The 25,454-nt window shown below is 41.9% G+C and overlaps 1 protein-coding gene across 6 annotated transcripts in view; it reads left to right on the top strand.

Annotated features, from left to right (window-relative positions):
• The window catches only part of TMEM164 (transmembrane protein 164), a 180,824-nt gene that overhangs the window by 17,777 nt on the left and 137,593 nt on the right, over positions 1 to 25,454 (top strand). The window contains exons 2-3 of one of the 6 annotated variants that reach the window (XM_018044335.1): positions 783 to 1,116; positions 6,417 to 6,488. The exons of the other annotated variants lie outside the window; for them this stretch is intronic. The gene's annotated coding sequence lies outside the window, so the exon portion shown is untranslated. The remainder of the gene's footprint in view (positions 1 to 782; positions 1,117 to 6,416; positions 6,489 to 25,454) is intronic. 6 annotated transcript variants of the gene reach the window in all.

Raw genomic sequence — 25,454 nt, 5'->3', positions numbered from 1 at the left:
TGCTCTGTCCATCATTTATACTGCTACCAGAAATGATACAAGGAAAATTCATGTTGGGTCCTGCCATTCCCTTGCCTAAAAGCCCTCGATAGCTCCCTATTGCTTTCAGCAAGGAGAGCAGACAGCTGGATAGATGCCCCTTGTGGTGCATCTGGCACCCTGGGCCAGCCTTGCTAATCAGAACACGAGCATGCTTGCTTAACATGCATCTCCATGTAGGTTCAGAATCATCTTTAGCATAGTATTTTAGGCAGCTACTATTACTCAGCCAGAGAATGGCAGAGAGATAAACCCTTTAGAGAAAGCCTGAGCTCCTTGTGATAAGATTTGGGACCTTCTGGAGCTTGGTTTCAACCATTTCCCAGCTTTATCCTCTAGTACATTGTTGCATATGTGCTCTGATCCAGCTACATGTAACATGATCTTCCACGTTTCTCTGACTCTGAGTTTATGCTTTGTTCATGTTGTACCCTCAGTCAGAAATACTTTTCTCTTCCTGTTGAGATGCCAATCATCATTCAAGGCTCAACACTCCCCATTGTGAAGGTTTCTTCAAGCCTTTATGCCAGATTTAGCCATTCTTGTCTATTTTAGCATTTGATCCTGCCTTGTATTACATAATTGTTTATGTCGCTCCCTCACTTCTTAGTTTGTGTGTTCTCTGAATGCAGAATCTATGTTGTTTTTTTTTTCTTACCCTACACAACATCTAGTACATATTAGACTCCTAACTTTTTAAAAAAGCATTTAACTGAGTCTAGTCCTTTCCCTTTGTTTTTCAGATGAGGAAACCGAGGCTTAGAGGAAAAGGTCAGGAGTTCATTTTGGGGGGATGTTGAGGCTGCAGTTGAGATGCAGTTGGGCTGGCAAAATGATTTAAGAGGGATTCACTTAGAGAAGATGGCAGGGGAGAAGACGCAACCATCATGCAAAACCAGAGAAAGAAGAAGAGGATTCTGTGAAATGCCTGCTTTTGTGGGCAGAAGAAAAGACTCAGTGAAGCAGACACAGAAGGATGCCCAAGGCAGGAAGGAAGTTCAGGAAGCAGGTCCTCTATGTCATGTGAGGCAAAGAGGTTGAGACGAAGGAAGGCTTGAGAAAAGGCACTTGGAATTGGTGAGTACAGGCTGGTCTGGTGGCCAACGGCCCACCTACTTCTAAATAGTTGCCCTAGAAATGTTCGTGTGTGAAGAGTTGTGTGCAGGGTTGTTATGGCATCAGAGAAGATTAGGAAACAGCCCACCAGTGGCAGAATGGCACCTCCCACCAGTGGAATATTGTACAGCTTTTAAAAGGGAGGCTGATCTCAGTATTCCCTTTGAAAGATGGTAACAATATTTTGTTAAAAAGAAACAACAGTATGTGTGATACGAACCCATGTATAAGCACCTCGTGAAAGTCTGGAAGAATGTGTACTCGGTAGTGTTGAATCCTGAGTCATTAGGGAGAGGGGGGACACCCTCACTTTGTACTTAACACATTTCTGCATTGTTGGAATTTGGAAGTACAAATTTCTTGAGTAATTAAGAATAAATATTTTTGTAAAAAAAGAAAGGCAGCCTGGGAAAGCAATTTCAGTAGAAGAGAGTCATTGGATGAAGGAAGCCAACTCACGAGAGAGGATCTGGCAGCTGAGAAGCCACCATGTGGGTGAGAGACTGTGCTCACAGAGCCTTTGCTGCCTCTATGACTTGTTTGGGTGAGGCAGGGGGTACAGTGAGACAGGGCTGCTAGAATGAGGCAGTGACCCCATGGCCAGGGTTTTCAGCTGAAAGGGATTAAGTAGAAGAGTGGCAAGGTGGCCTAGAGACAGGCAGAGGCTGATTGAGAATGAATTAAAAGAGCAAAGCAAAGTGGCCATGTGTATATATGAGGAGGGCAAGAGAGGATGGGGTTGGGGGAGAGACTGGTTGGGGGCCTAGCTGCAGACGGAGCGAATACTGAGCTATAAGGAAACACCCAGATGAGGCAAAGAGTAGCACATTTGAGAAAAGCCAAATTACAGTTTGAGGAGTAGAGAAGCTTCCCCCAAAAGGATGAGATCTCAGGCCAAGTAAGCCTTCCATACAGTGACTGGGATAGAGGCTGGACTACTTAATTGCCTTCTCTGACTGAGGATTAAGAAAGCCCCTCATTGTTTAAATTTTGGTGGCCAAAAACGTTTTGGCTGTGGCAAAGTTATCTTAATGGCTCAGAATAGTCAGGTGAGTGAGCGAAATGGAATTTCTGTGACTTCGCAGGCCTCCGAGTTACCTGCTGGACCTGTCACTAAGTTTGGGACTAGAGTTGGAGATGGAGAAGGTGGAGGCCAGGAGTCCTCACCCGTGCCTGCTCCTGCAGTCATTAAGGAAACATTTAAAAATCCCGGTACCTGTCTTCCCCATCCCAGTCTTATCTAATTGTCTGGACTGGGGGCCTACACATGAGCATTTTTTCAGGTTCCTCAAGTGATTCTAATATGCAACTAGGATTAGAAACCACTAGTGGAGAAGACTGGATTACATGTGTTCTGAGCCTGAACTGGCCCTCTGAAGCTTCTGTGTGTTGTGTGTATTTAACACTATTTTAATACACCTATTTCGTGTATTGTGTATTCCCAAAGCCTGTGGGTGCATTACTTGTAAAACGTGCATCCCATTGTTTGCCAGCTTCTTGCTCGCCTGTTGGGGAGACCTGATAAGCTCTATGAGGTAAAATTCAGGAGTTCCTCAAGAGCAGTAGTTGTACTTGCAGGGCCCCTCATAAGGGTGCCTGGCACTTGGGTATTCAATTATTGTCACGTGAAGTGACAAGGAGCTTTGTTTCCCTGTGCAACGCTGCTTTTAAAAACCCAGGAATGGTAAAACCTGACATACTCAGGAAGTCTGGTGGGAGAGGCTTGCGAACCACCTGGCACGTGTAAAGTGTTTGATACTCTAAGCACTGTGTGGGAATCCGTATCCCTCAGCATGTCCTATGCAATGACTCTGAGCCGTGCATCATACTCAGGACTGTGAGATACACAGGAAACATCAGATACGGTTTCTGCTCCCTAGGGAGCTTATTATCAAGGCTCGTTTATAGTCTAATTACTGCATTTTGATGTGGAGAACTTACAACAGGAGAATGCTAGAGGTCAGAGGGCCTTTGAAGTTCCTCTAGTTCAAACCCTTCATTTTGCAGTGGGGAAAAGGAGCCCAGCACAGGAAGCTACTTGCCCAAGGTCAGCCCACTTGGGGATGGCAAAACCAGGGCCGGAGTGTCGGGCTGCCTCCCTCTGAGGTCTTAGTGCACATTCTGTTGATCAGCTGAAGGGCAAGTGAACCTAATGGCCTGCGTTAAAACTTTAGTAAGAATTCTAGTTTGTGCTGTATGCTCTCACTACCTTATAGCTGAGGGAAGAGTGTTTGCATCTTAGTCTTTTTCAAAAGCTTGCCTAGGGAGGGTCAGGACGGGTTACCACTGGAATTATAGCTCAGGCCCAAGAGGCCTAAGGGGCTTCCCAGGTGGCTCAGTGGTAAAGAATCTGCCTGCTGATGCAGGAGACCCGGGTTTGTTCCCTTGGTCGGGAAGATCTCCTGGAGAAGGAAATGGCAACCCACTTCAGTATTCTTGCCTAGAAAATCGTGTGGACAGAGGAGCCTGACAGACTGTAATCTGTGGGGTCACAAAGAGTTGGACCCAACTGAGCGACTAAATAGCAGCAGGGAGAGGCCTAAAGATGGGGAATTTTGCCTTTACTGAAACAGCCATTGACTCTAACCCCTCTGTGTCTAATTAGGGCACTTTTCAAAACTGCTGTTTCTAATGGGCTTCCCAGGCTTAGTAGGTTTATCACTTTTCTGCCTCAGTCACTCCTTTTTTTGTTAAACTGTTGTGTCTTACCTTAGAGGAAGGAGGTGGCCTGGTGTTCTGTACAGGCCTGAGAATCAGTACAGTGGCAATGGGTTCCTAGTGGTGCCAGCACCAGGCTGTTTCTTCTAGCCCTGTCCTACCAGTTCCCAAGCCCCAAATTCAGTTCCAAATCTGGGGCTTTCTCTGAAGAGTCAGGTATAATTGCAGGTAGAGATTCTGGGCTGTTCTTCCCTGGGCCCCTTCCCCACACAGACAAGGTTTAGAGAGCTAACAGCTCTGCCTTCCACTGTGCCAGATTGTGGTAATAGTCACGTGCATGCCTGCTAAGTTGCTTCAGTCGTGTCTGACTCTTTGCCACCCCATGGACTGTAGCCCACCAGGCTCCCCTGTCCATGGAATTCTCCAGGCAAGAATACTGGAGTGGGTTTCCATTTCCTTCTCCAGGGTATCTTCCTGATGCAGGGATAGAACGCACGTCTCTTGCATCTCCTGCATTGGCAGAAGGGTTCTTTACCACTAATAGCACCTAGGAAGCCCCAATAATAGTCACAACTAATATGTATTGAATGCCCTGTGTGATCAGTGCTATGATTGGCATTCCCATTTTATAGATGAAGACAGTAACCTTCAGAGAGGTTTAAGTATCATGCCCAAGGCCACATAGCTAGAAAGTGGTCAAACTGGTACAGACATATAGGTTTGGCTGACTTCAAGGCTGGTGGTGTTAACTGTTAGGCTAGTGGAGCTTGTCATTCAAAGAGATTGTGTGTGTATGTTAGTCACTCAGTCGTGTCCGACTCTTTGCCCCCATGGACTGTAGCCCACCAGACTCCTTTGTCCGTGGGATTCTCCAGGCAAGAATACAAAGAGATTACCAATTATATTTTTCCTATGGATGAAGAATAGTCTGCCAACTCTCGGTAAGCCTATTTAAAGAATTAGAAGAGAAGAGTCCCATGTAGCAGAATTCTGTTCTACTGTGGGGTGGACTATATTGGGAGACTTGCCAGTCACCAACACTGCAAAGTCAGATAGGTTACTTCCCTTCTCTGGGATTCACTTTCCACATCTGTGAATGAAGGTTGGACCAGATGATATCTGAGATCCCTCCCAACTCGTGCATTTGATGACAGTTTGGTTCATTTCTCACTTCCTGGCAGAATGGAAAAGTCAAGGAACTGGATGATGGACAAAGTGCATCAGAAGTGTAAAGGTGGGGAGAATCTCATAGTGCCTTCAGGAGCTTCCTGGATGGGTCAGTTAACCTCAAATGGCTTTACCATGCTTAGGCAGTTACACACGGGTTCTGATTTTCCTCGGGAGTTTATAAAGAAATAGTTTCTTTTCAGGTAGCTTCTTACCCACCTCAAAATTTAATCAGCTTTGTTAAAGTGGCAGTTATTTAATTTCAAGACTTGTTGTTGTGCTAAAAGTATTCTCTGAAGATCAAATAAAAACTGAAAGGGTAACAGGGCACTTAAATAGGGGGCACTCATATTTTATTGCTCTGGGTTAGAATGATTAAAATGTGTGTTCTGTTTTGTAAGAGGGTTTGGGGTGATGGTGGTTTTTAGAAAGGAAGCAATCTGAACAGCAGGTTGTATGTGCAACTTTTATTTCCCTTCAGAGTTTAAGAGCAGGTTGACCCATAACTAGGTCTTGTGTAACTGACCTTTCCTTTATCTGTTTTGTCATCAAAAATCATCTTGTATTCAAGAACACTTAAAGTTAATAACCTATAAAACCTATGTGGTCCTGCAGTTAGAAGGGTAGCTTGGATCTTCAAAAATATTTCTATGTTATTGTTGGGGTGTTTGGATGTGGATATTCTTGAACCTTGGATGGTACATGTAGCAGTCAGCTTGCATCAGGAAGGGCTGTGAGGGGCTGCCCCCAAAGCCAAGCTCTTGTTATCTCTTCTGCCATTCAGGTTAGGTACTGCCATTAGGGGGAACAAAATCATTTACTTGGGGACAGGGAAGGGGAAGCCCTGATGGGTGGTTTATGATGCCAGTGGGGCTTGGCACATAGTCAGTGCAGCACAAATGTTAGTCTTTGCTCACCAGTCCCAGATCAAAGCAGCTGGGGGTATTCATCGCTTGTGCGCCATGAAGTCAGTCAGCCTGGCAGTGCTGCTGTGTAGAAGGAGTTAAATAAAAATCAGGAGACATCAAAACCCAAGTGGCATGCACATCCTGTTCTTCAGCTCCTGCCCGATTTTACCTTATTCATGATCACCTGGGTCTGTGTACACTCATAGGAGTGTGTGTCCCGGTCATGACTATCTTGGTTTTCAGAGAAGGAGAGGGTGAAATGAGGCCGCATAGGGGCAGTATTTCTGTGGGTTTCCAAAAAATAGTGCTCAGTCATGCCACGAAATGGCAGCAGCATTTTACCTGGTTACATCATGAACACTAACTTGGAAACCCTGCTGGTTTGCTGATTTTTCAGTCTTCTATTCACATGATGGTCGTGTGCGTCCCCACTGGAGTTGTGCCTTCTGGTCTCACAGAAGGAGAAATGACATGCATTGCTTCATACACACAGTACCCACTTCCCCCCTTTATTTCTTTCTCTTCTAGCTTGGTGCAGGGCTTTGCAGACAGATCTGGATTTGAAGCTAATTTCTGTCACTCCTGAGCTCTGTGCTTTAAGTAAGTCACCTAATCACTGTCTCATTTGTAGAATGGTGCTAAGAATTCTATCTGTCTCATTAGATTACAGAAAGAATTTAAATGAGTTAATATTGGTGAAGCCCTGAGAAAAGTGCATGGAACATAGTAGGTGCTCAAAGAAATATTAGTTACGGTCTATCCCCTTTCCCCCAAGAAATGGAGGCAGTAACAAATAACAGCCTTTCTTTGAATACCTCCAGAAACTCTCCTGGCATTAGTCTGCCCTAAGGGGCTGAGGTTTGCCTTGTCTTTTGATGATGAAGAGTAACCGTCAAGAACCGTCAAGAACTCTGGATCTTATCCTCACAGAAAGCTTGAAGTTGTTGACTTTAGCTGTCAGTTAAAAGAGTTGGGAAGATGGGGCGGAAATCTCCAGAGAAAAGGTGTGTGCTTTTGCTAATTGCACTGCAGACAGCAGGGTGTATGAGTAATGAGCTGTATGTTTGGTGTGGGAGTTCGGTGCCAAGCCTAAGGGACAACATGGCTGAGTTTCATTGGCTACTATGACAGGTGGCTCCCTGGCTTTTTTACCCATGAGATGTCAGAGTCCAATAATTTGAACCTCAGGGCTCTTGATAATAGGCCTATTAACTATTTCTTCACAGTGATAATAACAATTAGCATTTATTCAGCTTTTACTTTGTTCCAGGTACAAGTCTATTTTTTTTCCTTTATGCCTGTTCTTTGCCTTATTTTATTTATTATTATTATTATTATTTTTGCTTTATAATATTGTAGTGGTTTTGCCATGCATTGACATGAATCTGCCACGGGTGTACATATGTTCCCCATCCTGAACCCCCCTCCCACCTCCCTCCGCATCCTATCCCTCTGGGTCATCCCAGTGCACCAGCCCCGAGCACCCTGTATCATGCATCAAACCTGGTCTGGCGATTCGTTTCACATATGATAATTTACATGTTTCAGTGTCATTCTCCCAAGTCATCCCTCCCTCTCCCTCTCCCACAGAGTCCAAAAGACTGTTCTATACATCTGTGTCTCTTTTGCTGTCTCACATACAGGGTTATCATTACCATCTTTCTAAATTCCGTATATATGCGTTATTATACTGTATTGGTGTTTTTCTTTCTGGCTTACTTCACTCTGTATAATAGGCTCCAGTTTCATCCACCTCATTAGAACCATCAGCAGATGAATGGATAAGAAAGCTGTGGTACATACACACAATGGAGTATTACTCAGCCATTAAAAAGAATACATTGGAATCAGGCACCAGTCTAAATGCTTTTTGCCTATTAACTCTTTTAATCTTCACAAGAATTTAAAAGGTAGGGCACAAAATAGCTAAATTGCTAGCCAGCTGGTGGTGAAGCTGGTTTTAGAAACTAGGTAGTCTGACACCAAACTCAGGGTCAGCTCTCCTGTAAAGTCTCTGGTCTTTTTTTTTTTTTCCTTTTTAAATTACACATTGTAATTGTTATTTGCTGATGTCCAGAAATACAGTTGATTTTTGTTCATTTTTTATCATAATCTACAATGAGTGAAACCTTTGTCTCTTCCTTTGGACTCATTTTATCTTTAATACCATTTTCTTGCCTTACCATTCTGGTTGAGAGGGTTAGGGTTAACCCTAATACAGTGTTTAACAGAAGTGGCAATAATAGACACCCTTGTCTTTTTCCCTGTCTTAAAGGGTGTGCGTGTGTGCTAAGTCTCTTCAGTCGTGTCAGACTCTTTGCAACTCTATGGACCGTAGCCTGCCAGGCTCCTGTGTCCGTGGGATTTCCCAGGCAAGAATACTGGAGTGGGTTGCTGTGCTCTCCAGGGGATCTTCCCAACCCAGGGGTCAAACCCAGGTCTCTTATGGTTACCTTCGTTGGCAGGCAGGTTCTAGCACCATGGAAACACTGAAGTGTTTCACCATGAAGTGTGGTGTTGAAAGTGAAAAGTGAAAGTGTTAGTCACTCAGGCGTGTCAGATTCTTTGTGGCCCCATGGACTAGCCTGCCAGGCTCCTCTGTCCATGAGGTTCTCCAGGCAAGAATACTGGAGTGGGTAGCCATTCCCTTCTCCAGGGGATCTTCCCAACCCAGGCATTGAACCTGGGTCTCCTGCATTGCAGGCAGTTTCTTTACCGTCTGTTAACCAGGTGTTAAGCTGTAAAATTTTTGGTGATATCTTTTATTGGACTATAGAAGTTCGCATCTATTCTGAGTTTGCTAAGTTGTTTCTTGTTAGTCATAAATGGATGTTGCTTCTTATCAAAGACTTATTCATCTGTTAAGGTGATCATATTACTTTTGGTCTTTAATCTTTCAATGCGGTAAATCATGTTGATTTTCTAATACTAAACCAGCTTTGCATTCCTGAAATGAAATGACCTTGATCACGATGCATTATCTTTCTTGTTCCTGGATATGATTTGCTAGAATTAGATTTGGTGTTTTTACAACTGTTCAGAAATGAGTCTGGCTGTGGTTCCTTTCTCGTACTGTCACTGTAAAGTTTTGGTTTTTATTACTAGCTTCATAAAATGAGTTGGGTAATGCTTCCTCATTTTCTGAACTCTGGAATAGTTTGCAGAAGATGAGAGTTATTTATTTCTTGGGTACTTGCTAGAACTTGCCAGTAAAACTATCAGGGCTTTGGTGTCTTCTGTGGAAGGATTTTGGACTACTGCTTCAATTTCTTTCATGATGGTAGAAATTTTCAAGTATTCTATTTCTTCTTTAATTAGTGTTAGTAATTTGTTTTTCTAAGAATGTTACCATTTTGCCTAAATGCTCATACTTAGAGGTTTAAAATGGTTAATAGCCTCTTAACTATAGAAACTGCAGATATGAAAAAGGCAGCTCCCTTTTCATTGATAGTATTACTTATTTTAAAAAATCAACCTCACCAGAGATTTGTAAGTTTTGTTATCTTTTCTAGGAAGCAATTTGGGCTTTATTAATCCTCTTTCTAGTATGAGTCTTATTTCTGCTAGTTAAAAAATTGTTCTGTAAACCAGTTTAAAATGTTTTCAGTTTTATCCCTTGTTCTTTTTCTAACTTAAGTTGGATGCTTATTAACTCATTTATTTTCAGACTTTATTTGACTAAAAGTATTGAAGGCTAATCATTTTGAGCCACGTGCTGCTTTAGCTGGATCCCACAGACTTTGGTATGCAGTATTTTGTTTGTTGTTAGTTCCAAGGATACTTGGAACTTGTTGTTAGTTTATAATTTCCATGGTGATTTCTTAACCCATGGGGTATTTAGGATGTTTTTTTAATGTTGCTAAACATTTTCTAAGTTATTTTGTTATTGATTTCTAACTTAGAAACATTGTGATCAGAGGATGTGGTCTGTGTGGTCTGATTCTTTGAAATTTGATGCTCTGTGGCCCAGCATGAGGCTGGTGTCCACTAGATCAACCTTGTTAATGTTGCTCCTGTTTGACACCCCTACCCAGTTTTTCATTGGCTTACTCTTATCAGTTGTTGGGATAGTTGAAATTTACCACCACAAGGGTGGGCCAATCTAGTTCTTTTAGTTCTGTCAACTTTTACTTTATGCATGTTGCTGCTATGTTATTAGGGGTAGTAAGTTACTTTCCCCTTTCTTTGTTAGGTCCATTAATGAAATGCTCAAGATAGGTGTTCAAGACAGGCACAACTTTGCCTGTAGGTAGATTAGTAAGGGTGACTTGGTGAAAGCAAAAGCATCCTTCTAGGGGGGCTGGGTAAATTGGATTTTGAGTTCCAGGGAAGAAACACATTTAAAATCCAAATTGCACCTTCCCAGGCATAGAATTAAATTCTTGAAGCAATTTGACTTTGCCAAACAAAATTAACACCCTCATATCCTCAAGAGCCAGAGGCTTTTTGTCATCATTAAAACAGTTTTGAAAGCTGTTTTGAAATACAGTCTTGGGTTGGGCAAGAGGTTGGGAAAGAGAGCTTTATTTCTCTTGGGCCGTATAGACATTACTATTGGTTGGTCAGACAGGTTTCAGACCCTTAGGCACTCTGCTTCTTATTGCCTAGCATTTTCTGTGGGATATGGCTCAAATTGAGTTACCTCTCTGCCTTTTAGTTTCAGTGGATGTAATTATGTGGGTAGTGCTCATTCCCCTTCCACCTGACAGGGGTGAGGTGTGCAGAAATTGAGATAATAGTTGCATAGGGATTCTAAATAATTAATCAGCTCCTGCTCACTCTGCAGAAAGAAAATCAAGTCTGTGGGAGACAAGCACTCAGGAGGACCAAGCAACAGAAATGATGGCAACAACTACACCTTTTATTAGATTCTCAAATAGAATCAGACCACATGAAGCTGGAAGTCATACAGAGAGACAAATTACATCTGGTCACATTTGGGTGGGAATAGAGCTTTTCAGCTTCAGCTCTTGAGCCTGTGTAGTTCTGTGAAATCTCATTTTCAGGCTCTGTTAGGGCAGTCCCTGGTTCTGATTGTATTTCTGAAATAAGCACTATGAGCTGGTCCTCTTCACTAGTGCCTCCTTCCCTCTCAGAGAATTGTAAAGAAGGAGGAGCAGGTGAGCCAGTTAGGACCCACTCTCATTATCTTTTGATTATAGAAGTAACATATGGTCATAGATAAACAAAAGAAAAACCTTAAAAGTACAGGAATGTATAAAGAAAAGGGAAATTTCCTGGAAATCCATCTCCTCAACCCTATTCTTTTCCTTTTAAAGACTGTGGCTGATGTCAAAGAATCTCTTCTCCTCACCCTCTTGATTCTTTTCCTTCTGATTTGTTTTTATTTTGATGTGAAAGAAATTCAAACCTAATGGTTATGGTGGTGGGGGAGGGTGGTTTTGGCTTCTACAGATTATGGCTGCATGAAATAAAGGTCAGGGCTTGAAAATACCAATTGTTCATTCTTATTTTAAAAGGTAAACTGTTAGGCAGGGAATAAGATTTTAGGTACTCATATCCTAATCCAGCTGTGTTTACATTTGTTAGGGGGATGGATAGACAAGCGGTACAGTCGAAGTAAGACCATTTTTGCAAAACTGCTTTGTTAACTAACAAGCTCTACAAATAAGAGATTAGCATGAATGTTGTTGCTGACTCTGGGGGGATGGTCTTGTGTGTTTATCTGAATAGTTAATATCTGTCAGTGAGCCATTGCACAAGCAACTGGCCAAATGATATCCTGTGTCTCAGATGTTCCATCTATTTGCAATTCCAAAGCTTATTTAATTGCCCTCAGCTGCTTAATATATACCTCATCAATAGGCTAGAGAAGCAGAACTTAGCCTTAGAGGATAAAGGTCAGAACAAGTGTAGCTTACTACTGATATGCCCTGTTCAATAGCCCACTCAACGCAGGGAATTGAAGAAGCATATAAGAAAGCATTACCCAGTACTGCCTTAAGTACAGTGGAGTGGGTGGCAGCACTCTATAAACTGTTAAGCTGGGTAATAATGCAAAGGATCGATGTCATCATGACTGGGGAGATTGGCTGTCACTCAGCGACTTAGCTGTGATATGCTTCCAGGCAATTCCACAGGGCTTTTATAAGCCCCTTTCCTGTACATGTGCTAGAAAGTGCCATAGAAATACAGTCTCCTGATGACTGTAGAAGCCAGGCAGCAAAATTTAATAAGACATTTGTCAAGAAGATGGCAGATAATGACCAATTTTTGGGAGACAGATAGTTGTCTGCAGAAACAAAGCCTGTATTGAACTATTTTGGAGTGGGAAGAAGCATTGCTATGACAACAAATTACTTATATTTGATTTAGAAGAAGGAGAGGAGTGCAGCTTAATGGTTTAGAAAGCTCGTGAGAACAATTGTTGGCACTGGGTATATGTTAAAATATAAAATGTTAAGTATGATCTGTTAAATAATTGAGCACCTCAGTGCATTCTGTTTCCAATATCTCCTATGAACCAATAAAATACAACATAAGTCAACTTCTAAAAAACAGCTACCAGAGTTACATGCAAATCATTCTGTTTTATAAAGTGCCCCAAGTGAAATTCCCAGCTTTCATTTGCTAAAATGCCCCCAAATATCGTGTGTTTAAAAGGAAAAAAGAAAAAACAGCCAAAACCCAGAGACCTGTTTACTATGTTTTTATTGCCTCCAGACCTGAAATTATGGTAGTCTGAAGTGTCTCATTCTGTAGATGATTAATCTTTTTTTATGATTGGTAGTGTGTTTATTTGAAACGAAACTTGTCTTCAGACCATTTCCATCCTTTCACTGTGTTCATTCCTGAGAGAATGAGTAAACAGTGGTTTGTATGAACTGGTTACTGCAGTACGCCTGGGGAAGCAGGCCTGAGGCAGATGGTGAGGGCTTAGAGAACCTGCAGAAAACCTGTGGACAGGAGGCTTTCTCTGACAAACCATCTTTCCTCTTTCTAAGGAAAAAACCAGAAGGACCATATTCCTTGGAGATAGGATTTAGGGCCTTGACCATATTCTAGGGGTAGGTAGATCTAGTGACTCCTTAAGGGCCCTTGAGACAGAAGTGTCTAAAAGTTTCTGTTTACTTTTATGCCTTTTCCTGCCCGTCCCTGCCCTTTACCCAATATCATCTCCCTGTACCCTTCTAGAATATAAATGAAAAGTAGGAGACAGGAAGAAGTTTGGAAGATGAGGACTAACTTCACCAATAGAAGATTACCACCCTGAACTTTTAAACTGTCTCTCCAGGCAGAAGTCACAAATTTGCATATGGCCTCCCCTTTCCTTTGGAGGAGCAAATTTGATTGGTCATTATTACAGGGAGGAGACCATTTCATAGGGTTTCCTCAGAGGAGATTTACTCATCCTGCATTCTAGGAAAGTAATGCTCAAAATTCTCCAAGCCAGGGTTCAACAGTATGTGAACTGTGAACTTGCAGATGTTCAAGCTGGGTTTAGAAAAGGCAGAGTAACCAGAGATCAAATTGCCAACATTCGTTGGATCATCAAAAAAGCAAGAGTTCCAGAAAAACATCTGCTTTATTGACTCCGTCAAAGCCTTTGACTGTGTGGATGACAGCAAACTGGAAAATTATGAAAGAGATGGGAATACCAGACCACCTTACCTGCCTCCTGAGAAATCTGTATGCAGATCAAGAAGCAACAGTTAGAACTGGACATGGAACAACAGACTGGTTCCAAATCATGAAAGGAGTACGTCAAGGCTGTATATTGTCACCCTGCTTATTTAACTTTTATGCAGAGTACATCATGAGAAATGGCTGGGCTGGAAGAAGCACAAGCTGGAATCAAGATTGCCGGGAGAAATATCAATAACCTCAGATATGCAGATGACACCACCCTCATGGCAGAAAGCAAAGAAGAAAGAAAGAACCTCTTGTTGAAAGTGAAAGAGGAGATTGAAAAAGATGGCTTAAAACTCAACATTTAGAAAGCTAAGATTGTGGCATGCGGTTCTATCACTTCATAGCAATTAGATGGGGAAACAATGGAAACAGTGAGAGACTTTATTTTCTTGGACTCCAAAATCACTGCATATGGTGACTGCAGCCATGAAATTAAAAGATGCTTGCTCCTTGGAAGAAAATCTATGTCCAGCCTAGACAGCATATTAAAAAGCAGAGGCATTACTTTGCCAAGAAAGGTCCGTCTAGTCAAGGTTATGGTTTTTCCAGTGGTCATGTATGGTTGTGAGAGTTGGACTGTAAAGAAAGCTGAGTGCCAAAGAATTGATGCTTTTGAACTGTGGTGTTGGAGAAGACTCTTGAGAGTCCCTTGGACTGCAAGGAGAACCAACCAGTCCATCCTAAAGGAAATCAGTCCTGAAGATTCATTGGAAGAACTGAAGCTGAAGCTGAAACTCCAGTACTTTGGCCACCTGATGCGAAGAACTGACTCATTTAAAAAGACCCTGATGCTGGGAAAGATTAAAGGCGGAGGGAGAAGGGGGCAACAGAGGATGAGATGGTTGGATGACATCACCGACTTGATGGACATGGGTTCGAGTAAGCTCTGGGATTTGGTGATGGACAGGGAAGCCTGGTGTGCTGCAGTCCATGGGGTTGTACAGAGTTGGACACAACTGAGCGACTGAGCTGAACTGAACTGAATTCACAAGAGGAAGTTTGGAAACAACAGGCCACATCTTAAGTTAATCTTCCCCTTTAAATGGGGAGTAGCCCAGAGTCACAGCCACTGATGAATCACAGACTTTGCCTGGCATTCAGTTTAAATTCCATCTTCTTAGGTGATCTAGTGATCATGTCAGATCATGTCCTATCTTCTTCATAAGCTTCTAGAGCCCCCAGTTACTTGCAGAATAAAATCTGAGGTTGTTAGCTTGTTCGTGTGTGTGTGTGTGTGTGTGTGGTAGTCATTCAGTTGTATCTGACTCTTTGCAATACCATGGACTGTAGACCACCAGGCTCCTCTGTCCATGGGATTCTCTGGGCAAGAATACTGGAGTGGGTAGCCATTTCCTTCTCCAGGGGATCTTTCCAACCCAGGGATTGAACCCTGGTCTCCTGCACTGCAGACAGGTGCTTTACCATCTGAGCCACCAGGGAAGTGGCAGTACACCTTTTAGAAAACTATTGCAAAGTGATGAAAGTGAAAGTTGCTCAGTCATGTCCAACTCTTTGTGACCCATGGACTGTATAGTCCATGGGATTCTCCAGGCCAGAAAACTGGAGTAGGTAGCCTTTCCCTTCTCCAGGGAATCTTCCCAACCCAGGGATTCAACCCAGGTCTCCCACATTGCACGTGGATTCTTTACCAGCTGAGTCACAAGGGAAGCCCATTGCAAATTAATACTTACTTACTATGGAAAATTCGAAAGATACAAGGGTTGGCAACATTTTTATGTAAGGGCCAGATAGTAGGTACTATTTTGTCTTTGTCACTACTACTCAGATCTGCTCTTGTAGCACAGAATCAGCCATGGACAGTGACAGTATAGAAATGAACATGTGTTTGTGTTCCAGTAAAACTTTATATACAAATCAATTAGTGGGTCAGATTTGGTGTGTGGGTCATAGTTTGGTGAGTCCTGGTATGGTGAGTAAAAATCACCCACAATCTTCTTACCAGAATGTTAATATTTTTGCTTTATTTTCTTTTTTCTATTCATATTGATTTATATGGTTGTGACTATGTATTGTATTGTACCAAACTTATACCCTGATTTTGTTTTTCACATAACATTCTCACAAACATTTTGCATGTCATTTAAAATTTGTCATAGGTGTAATTCTTAACAGCTATATAGTGCTCCATTCTGTAAGGTGATTGTAGTTTACCTAATCATTTCCTGTTATTTTCTGTTATAAATGACTGCAAAAAAAACTGCTTTGTGCATTAATCTCTATAATTTAGATTATTTTGTGTAGGTCATTTTCCTTGAAATGGAATTATCAGGTCAAGGGGAAGGAATGTTTTTAAGGAGCTTAATATGGCTTTTCAAAATCGTTGTACCCATTTAATTCCCACCAGCAGCGTCGAAGAAAGCCTGTTCCATCTCGTCCTTGCCAACAGATTTTCACTAAAGCAAAATCTTTGTGAAAGTGGCATCTTAATGTATTCTTTGATTATTAGAGTGCTTGGGGAAATTGTCAAAGAATTGTTTATTAGCTGTCATATTTCTTCCTTGTCTCACTCAGCCATAAATACACCCTGGGCACTCCTTCCCCCTTTGCTTATGCAGTTTTCCCCTTTCATCCTCCCACCTCCTTTTCAAAATTCTACTCATCCTCTATAGCTTGATCCAGATCTGAAGTCATCTCCCTGTCCGTGCAGTCCTCCCTTCTTCCTCCCATTCATTTGATCTCTCTGCCCCGAGGTCCTTCTCTTACAGCCTTTATTCCTTTCAGCCTCCTTCCATAGTTCTCTGTGTATGGACTTTCTTCCCAGGGCAGGGACTGGGTCATGCTCTCCCTTTGGCTCCCAGAACCTACCAAGGAGCTTAGTATACAGAGGTCTGACTAGTCTATCAGTGCTTTGTTGAAGGGTTCCTGAGGTCTGCTGCTTGTGACTTCAATGACTACCCTCCCCCCCACAAGAACAAGCTAACAAAAATGCAGTATGGTAATTACCTGTGATTGCAGAGCTCTTTGGGATCAGTGATAAGAATGCTTTCCTCATTACTTAAGATGAGCTGTATCCCTGAGTCCTATACATTCCTTTTTATTAAACGTGGTTCCTCAAGGTTTCCAAGAGGTGGTAAATGACAATTTTAGCACACGTTAGGCTATTTCTTTCTTGCGTGTATAGTGTAGTACTCCACTAGCCAATAGAAGTTTGTATTTTGATGGAAATGTTTTCTATTTGTACTCTCCAGTGCAGTAGCCCCTAGCCATGTGGGGATAGTGACATGCAGTTACTGCAAGCGAGGAACTGATATTTTTTCATTTTATTTAATTTTAAATAGTTGGAAATAGCCATAAATAGCCATGGGTAGTAGTGGCTACCATACTGGACAGTGCAGGATTATACAGAATATTGAAAGGTACAGTCCTCTTTTTTTGTATGGCTAAGAGAAGCTCAGTATTTATAATAATCTACAGTAATCTTGACATGGCGGCTGCTTGGAATTTTGGGAAGGCAGCCCAGATCCTGGTAGAACTGTGGTGAGTGAAGAAGCTGTGAGTTTGGTTCCAAATGGAAAGTGCTTCTAGTGGGAACTCTTCACTGGGCAAGGAGGGAGATGGTTGAGCAGAGGCCAAGCAGAGGCAGAGTACAGCAAGCTGGACCATCCAGAGGAGACAGGTGGACTTGATATGGTCAGTAACAAGGAGCCATTAGCAATTCACGAGAAGAAGAATGACGAGAGAGTGGTGTCGCAAGGTTGTCTCCTCCAGGGGCACGCAAACTACTGGCAGGGGTAGGGAGTTATTGGTTGTTCCTTTATTGGGTAGAGCTGGGCAGTAGTGATTCACCAACTCCATCAAAACCGAGCCCCATCAGAGAACACAAATGATTTATTTTTGCATTAGCTTCCAGTTATTGTGTGTCTTCCTGTGGCTCAGATCCACACCAGCTTCGAAGGCTTGGAGTTGGGAGGTGGGAGAGGCCACCTATGTGAGGGAAGACCAGCTGTTTGGTCACCACTAGTGAGTGCCCTTTGTGGGCCTGGTGCTTTGAAAGGTGTGTCTTGATTGCTTCTTGAACCTTCCAAGACAGCCTGGCAGCCCATCCATTCTGTTCCCACTGGTCCACTTCCTTGAAGGACCAGTGAAAATTTTCTCATTTTCTTCATTAGGAGATTTTTAGTCTCATTGCTTTCTCCCTACCCAACTTTTCAATTAGGCTGAACATTTCTTCCTTCTATCTGCTCCTTACTGCCCCCACTGTGTTCCTTATTACATTGCTTATATTTTTATAACCCTGTCCTGACTTTGGCACGTGGGCTTAATAATTGGCTGTCATTGTTCTCAAGATCAACCTCCTTTAAGTGAAATGACGAGGCATGTCCCCTTTATAAAATACTCAGGGAAATGGAACCATGTCATGGTCTCCCTTGATCTAGGTCCCTAGCGATTTAAGACCTCAGAGCTGTAACTGCAACTCTGTTAGTTCTGTTAGAATGTGAGTTCCCACAGCCTTTATCTATCTGTATTGTAAGGAGTTGTGTACAGTTACTTCATGATGACACAGTACAGGGTAATATAATAAAAAAAGAGAGAGAAAGAATAGAAAAAAGCCTTCACTTCCTTCTGGTGGTTTTTACTTTCTCTTGTTTCACTGAATCTCCCTCCACACTCCTCTGAAGTTACCTACTGCTTGGGCTCATAACCACATTGCCTCTGATGTGCCCCCAAACTGATCTTTGCTACTGCTAAATGTCATCCTTTTCTTTTTTTTCTTCTTCTTGGATCCATATGGTAAAGTTTGACCCTTGGGATAAAATACCTAGGTGAGCAGCAGATTAAATGGGAAATCCTTCCATGAAACAAAATTCATTTAATAGTATTACCTTGTATGACAGATGGTAGCTAGACTTATCCTGCTGATCATTTTGTGATGTATCAAAATACTGGATCGCTATATTGTCAGTTGAAACTAGCATAATATTGTAAGTCAATTGTACTTTAATTTAAAAAATGTAGGATTCAGTTCAGTTGCTCAGTCATGTCCGACTCTTTGTGACCCCATGAACCTCAGCACCCCAAGGCCTCCCTGCCCATCACCAACTCCCGGAGTTCACTCAGACTCACGTCCATCAAGTCAGTGATGCCATCTAGCCATGTCATCCTCTGTCGTCCCCTTCTGCCCTCAATTTTTCCCAGCATCAGGGTCTTTTCAAATGAGTCAGCTCTCCACATCAGGTGGCTAAAGTATTAGAGTTTCAGCTTCAACATCAGTCCTTCCAATGAACACCCAGGACTGATCTCCTTTAGGACGGATTGGTTGGATCTCCTTGCAGTCCAAGGGACTCTCAAGAGTCTTCTCCAACACCACAATTCAAAAGCATCAATTCTTCAGTGCTCAGCTTTCTCACATCCATACATGACCACTGGAAAAACCATAGCCTTGACTAGACAAATGGACCTTTGTCGACAAAGTGATGTCTCTGCTTTTTAATATGCTGTCTAGGTTGGTCATAACTTTCCTCCCAAGAAGTAAGCGTCTTTTAATTTCATGGCTGTGGTCACCATCTGCAGTGATTTTGGAGTCCAGAAAAATAAAGTCAGCTACTATTTCCACTGTTTCCCCATCTATTTCCCATGAAGTGATGGGATCGGATGCCATGATCTTTGTTTTCTGAATGTTGAGCTTTAAGCCAACTTTTTCACTCTCCTCTTTCACTTTCATCAAGAGGCTTTTTAGTTCCTCTTCACTTTCTGCCATAAGGGTGGTGTCATCTGCATATCTGAGGTTATTGATATTTCTCCCGGCAATCTTGATTCCAGCTTGTGCTTCCTGCAACCCAGTGTTTCTCATGATGTACTCTGCATATAAGTTAAATAAGCAGGGTGACAATATACAGCCTTGACATACTCCTTTTCCTATTTGGAACCAGTCTGTTGTTCCATGTTCAGTTCTAACTGTTGCTTCCTGACCTGCATATAGGTTTCTCAAGAGGCAGGTCAGGTAGTCTGGTATTCCCATCTCTTTCAGAATGGATTACCTTGTAATTAAGTAATAAACATGAACAGCTTCTATTCCTTCATCCCTGTTAGCCATGTAGCCTGAATGGGAAAGTTGATGTTTTTATTTCTTCAGTTTTGATTTTACTCGAAGGAAACTATCAAAATCAGACACACCCCTGATTGTACAGAAGTCCCCAAAATATTTGTTGCAGATTGATACCTAATAAACCAATTTGGTTGTCCAGTTACTTGATTCTGTTTTGGTGAGTATCACTGATTTTCAACAGTTAGAGGTAGGTGAGGGCCATGAGGTTCTCTCCCTATAACCAGGATATTACAGTGAAAGCAATTCAGATCAGATTCTACCACACAAACATTTATTAATCATCAGTTAGAAAACAGTCCGACAGCCTGATCTGTATGCCCAGAGACATTCCATCTCCTGTTGCCAACCACTGTCTTGTGAGAAAGTTTCCCTGGAGCTAGATGTAACAGTATTCTAGCTATAGGATTCACCTTACTTTTCTAAAGGGCACATTCAAAACCTCCATTAAATGTCTGTACATAAGATAGAGGTGCAGGTCATTGGGCTGGCCAACTCTTACGTTCAAGGTTTGCAAGGGTGGGAGTGCCTAAATACTTCTAACTGGTCCACTCATCTTGAGCACCAAGAAGTTCCAGTGAAATATGTTTCTAATGTCCATTGCTCTAATTAACAAACCATTTGAAGGATTTCATAGAAGCATTTGAGTATAGCTTTTTATCCATTAAAAAAAATTAAGGTATAGTTTATATACAGTAAAATTCACCCTTTTTAGGATAGGGTTTTGCAAGTTTTGACCAGTATATGCCATAAGCAAGGTAGAGAATGCCTTCATCACCCCCTCCCCAATTTCCCTATGACTTGCTTGAGGGATTAAAGAAAGCTTTATTGAGATATCATTTATGTACCATACTGTTCACCCACTTAAAATGTACAATTAATGATTTTTGATATATTACAGTATTTTTATATTGTGGTAAATATATATATAATGAAATTTGCCATTGTAACCATTTTGAAGTGCATAGTTCAGTGGCACTGATTATGTTCACAACGTTCTGCCACCATCGCCACTATTTACAAAACCTTTTCATCGTTTCAAATATAAACTCCTTACCATTAAGCATTAAACAGTAAGTCCCTATTTTCCCCTCCCCCAGCCCCTGGGAACCACTGTTCTATTATCTGTCTCTGTGAACATGCCTATCTTGCTACCTCATATAAGTGGAGTCATATAATGTTTGTCCTTTTGTGTCTGGCTTATTTCATTTTGCACAGTGTTTTTAAGGGTCATGCATAATGTAACGTGTTATTCCTTTTTAAGGTTGAATGATACTCTGTTTTATGGATATACCACATTTTGTTTATTCATCTGTCTGTGGATACGTGGATTATTTCCCTTTGACTATTGTGAATAATGCTGTAATGAACATTGACTTGCAAGTATCTGTTTAGTCTCTTTTTTTAAATTCTTTGGGGTATGTACCTAGGAGTGAAATTGCTGGATCACATGGTTATTCTATGTTTAGCTTTTTGAGGAACTGTAGAACTCTGTTCAACAGCAGCTGAACTATTCTGCATTCCTACCAGTGATGTACCAAGGTCCCAATTTTTCCACCTTCTTGCTATCACTTATTTTATAATTTAAAAATTATGGCCATCCTAGTAGGTGTGAAGTGGTATCTCATTGTGGTTTTGTGTTGTATTTCCCTAATAACCAATAATGTGCTCATTGGCCATTTAATGTCTTTGGAGAAATACCTGTTCAAGTTCTTTGCCTACTTTTAAAAACTGGATAGTTTGTCTTTTCCTTGCTGAGTTCTTGATTGTGGGCTTTAATTAAAGATCTCAGTTTCGAACTGAACAACATTCATTGATTTGCACTCCAGGTAAGTCATGGGAAATAGATGGGGAAACAGTGGAAACAGTGTCAGACTTTATTTTTTGGGGCTCCAAAATCACTGCAGATGGTGACTGCAGCCATGAAATTAAAAGATGCTTACTCCTTGGAAGAAAAGTTATGACCAACCAAGATAGTATATTCAAAAGCAGAGACATTACTTTGCCAACAAAGGCCTGTCTAGTCAAGGCTATGGTTTTTCCAGTGGTCATGTATGGATGTGAGAGTTGGACTGTGAAGAAAGCTGAGTGCCAAAGAATTGATGCGTTTGAACTGTGGTGTTGGAGAAGACTCTTGAGAGTCCCTTGGACTGCAAGGAGATCCAACCAGTCCATTCTGAAGGAGACCAGCCCTGGGATTTCTTTGGAAGGAATGATGCTAAAGCTGAAGCTCCAGTCCTTTGGCCACCTCATGCGAAGAGTTGACTCATTGGAAGACTCTGATGCTGGGAGGGATTGGGGGCAGGAGGAGAAGGGGACGACAGAGGATGAGATGGCTGGATGGCATCACCGCCTCGATGGATGTGAGTCTGAGTGAACTCCGGGAGTTGGTGATAGACAGGGAGGCCTGGCGTGCTATGATTCATGGGGTCGCAAAGAGTCGGACACGACTGAGCGACTGAACTGAACTGAAGTTATGGTAGCTCTGGAGGAGAGAGCGGACAGAATAGCTCTCTGTTTCTGGTACCCAACAGCAGTTATCAACCTTGTTGTCCCATATGCCACCCATTATCCCTTCTTCAAAATAGCTGTGAATTGTAGTTAATCACCCCTTGAAAGTGTATTCTCAGTTAGGGTTTTTCAGATGTTAACAGTGAGGTACTGGTTAAACACTTAAAGTCCTGATTTATAGCATTTGCCAATTTGCATGGTCCTTTTCAAGTTACCAATCTGCCCTCACTAAACTAACAGGGAAAGATGCACAGAATCAACTCTTGCTAGCTAGTGGTACTGGGTTTCTAGCATAGCACTAAATGTTAATTAACTGTCCTACAGTGTAGAAAACTAATAAACACACATATTATAGTGTCTATGCTGAAAGTATTTTAAATCAAATTGGAGACATTATAACTGAAATTAAATGAAAATGATTTTCAATTACAACTCTTTCAGAATAGCTACCATTTGCTGAGCACATCATATGCTTGACATGTTCCAAGTGTTTGGTACAGAATCATCAGTCAACAGAGGAAGAAGCTTAAAACAAGTTTGGAGTAGCCTGAGACTTGAACCTGGACTCCATAGCCACTGTGTTTGACCTCTGTGTACACTGCCTTCTGTCACATTCATGGGATGTACATACTGAGTGCTGACTTCCATAAACAGAGTGAATGGCTTTCTTGTAAAAGAGACCCTTCTGTGGTACTCTTTCCCTTCCAGCCACTCCAGAACCTACAAATTAAAGATGCATACCAATGTCATGTTGGTACTACCTGCCAATGAACTGCAGAGGGTTAAAAATATCTTTTTCCTGATTGAAAAAAAAAAGCCCCAAACAGAAAAACAGGCCCATGTTTTGTAAGAAAAATGGCAAAAAAGAAAGTGAAAATCCTCCATAATCCTATCTACCAGAGATAATCATTGACGGCTTGTATTTAATCTTTCAGATCTTTTATCTTTTTTTTTAAACAAAACTGGGTTGATTCCTTACAATCTGAAACTGTCCTCACTGGGCAGTAGAATTAGATGCCAGTGCATGTAGCGTGACTTCATTCCTTTTATTTGCTGTATAATAGCTATGATGAGAAAGAAGCATTAGGGATTTTGAAGGGCTAATTTTCTCTTTAATTAGTTTGCATTGCAGTATAGTTGCTTTACAATGCTGTGTTAGCTTCTACTGCATAGCAAAATGAATCAGCCATACGTATACGTATGTTTGTCGTTTAGTCACTAAGTCATGTCTGACTCTTCTGCGATCACGTGGACTGTAGCCCAACAGGCTCCTCTGTCCATGGGATTTCCCAGGCAAGAATACTACAGTGGATTGCCATTTCCTTCTCCAACATATACATATATCCGCTCCCTGTAGCTGCTTCCCTTTGGACTTGCCTCCCTTTTATGTCACCACAGTACATTAAGTAGAGTTTCCCTGTCCTACACACATGTCCCCATCCGTTGTCTATTTTACACATAGTATCAATAGAGTATATGTGTCAATCCCAATCTCTCAATCCCTCTTTCCCCCTTGTTATCCATACTTTTGTTCTCTGTGTCTGTGTCTCTGTTTCTGTTTTGCATATAAGGCCATCTATAACATTTTTCTAGATTCCACATATATATGGGTTAGTATTCGATATTTGGTTTTCTGACTGAAGGGCTATTTTGAAGAAGAGATAATAGGTGACTCATGGGATAATAGGTGATTCATGGGACGAAAAGATAACTGCTATTGGGTACCAGAAACAGAGTGTGTTTCTGCCTGCTCCCTCCTCCAGAGCTACCACAACTTACCCAGAGTGATAAGATGCAACTCAATTAATGTTACTAAGAGTTCCAGGAAAACTCTTCAATAAACTAAGCTGCTCAGGGATAATTGTGAGATAAGACTAAATATCAAAATCTTTCACAAGTCTTTAGGATTTTGCAGCTCTGATCTTTGAAACCCCATTTGGAATCTCTTCAACTCCAGTAGGATTTAGTCTGAGTTTGAGAAACCTGTTTTCAAAGCAAGGCAACCTTTTAATTTCTCATCATCTCTTGCTCATTTTACAAATGGCCACCATCAGATTTTTTGTTGTTCTGACCTGTTGGGTCTCTTATTCTCCATGGTTGTCAGTGTTTTTGTGTTGTCTTTGGTCTAGGCACTTGTCACTAGCAAAGCTATTGACTTTAGCAGGCGTGGCATTTATGATTTTTTTTTTTTTTTTGCATCTGGGAATTGATGGGAGGAAATAAGGTTATGGAGGGGAAGGTTTAGCCTGAAAGTGGTTAAAGTGTCTGACAGCCATTATGAAGTGGCTGTCAGAATGCTTTACTCTCCAGTGTGGGAATTAAATAATCCCAGAGTGATAAGCTCTCAATTGCCATCTGTCGGTTTGTGATGCTGCTCGCTTGTTCTACTTAACACTGAACGCTGACCTCACATGCTACTTGGAGAAACTTGGAGGAAGATAAGATGCTTATATGGTGTAAAGCAAGCTGACTGAAGGACTATCAAGAGAGATGGGCTAAAGGCCAGTGGTATCCATTTATCAGGATTTGTCTAATACTTTCTTCTCCTTTCCTGTCTATCTCAGGGAGCTGACAGCACAGTGTTTTTGCCTTTTATTTATTTATTTTTTTGTTAGTTGCTCAGTCATGTCCAACTCTTTGCAACCCAGGGACTATAGCCCTCCAGACTCCACCATCCATGGGATTTTCCAGGCAAGAATACTGGAATGGTTTGCCATTTCCTTCTCCAGGGGATCTTCCCTACTCAGGGATTGAACCCTGAGTCTCCTGCATTGCAAGTGGCTCTTTACCATCTGAGCCACCAGGGAAGCCTAATTAAAGTACTAAAGTTTTTCCTCTTTAAAACACACTTGGATTCTTTTTACCAGTTTAAAAAGGTCAGTTTAGTAGGCAGCTGAGGGCTAAAGCCTATGATGAGGTCAGATGCTATCTTTTTTCTTAATTATGAAGGTTAAAATATGGGTCTTGGAAGCTCATGAATGGACATATTATTGACTTTCAAATTACATGCAAAGCCTCAGACTTGGGCATATATATTTTACTGTGCTTTTGGATCCATATCACCTTCAAAGGCAAATCACTCCTGCCCGCTGTGCTGGGATGGGAGGGGGCAGTAGCCATGAACTGTGCCGGAGACTTTGCCTCCCTGCCTTAGGCTGACTGGACTGGGAGTGGCCACCTGTCCCCCAAACAGCCAGTAGATCACCTGGGATGTAGTATGAGCTTGATAAGATGAGCTGGGCCATTCAGTTTCCTCTCCTAGGAAATTAGAATTGGGAAGCTGAGAGACTAAATAAGACAGTTTGCAGCTGGGACTGGAGAAGGCAATGGCACCCCAC

This window comes from Capra hircus, unplaced genomic scaffold, assembly GCF_001704415.2.
Source record: "Capra hircus breed San Clemente unplaced genomic scaffold, ASM170441v1, whole genome shotgun sequence".
Classification (NCBI taxonomy): Eukaryota; Metazoa; Chordata; class Mammalia; order Artiodactyla; family Bovidae; genus Capra; species Capra hircus.
The sequence above is the reverse complement of the archived record's forward strand: the minus strand, read 5'-3'. Positions and strand labels throughout refer to the sequence as shown.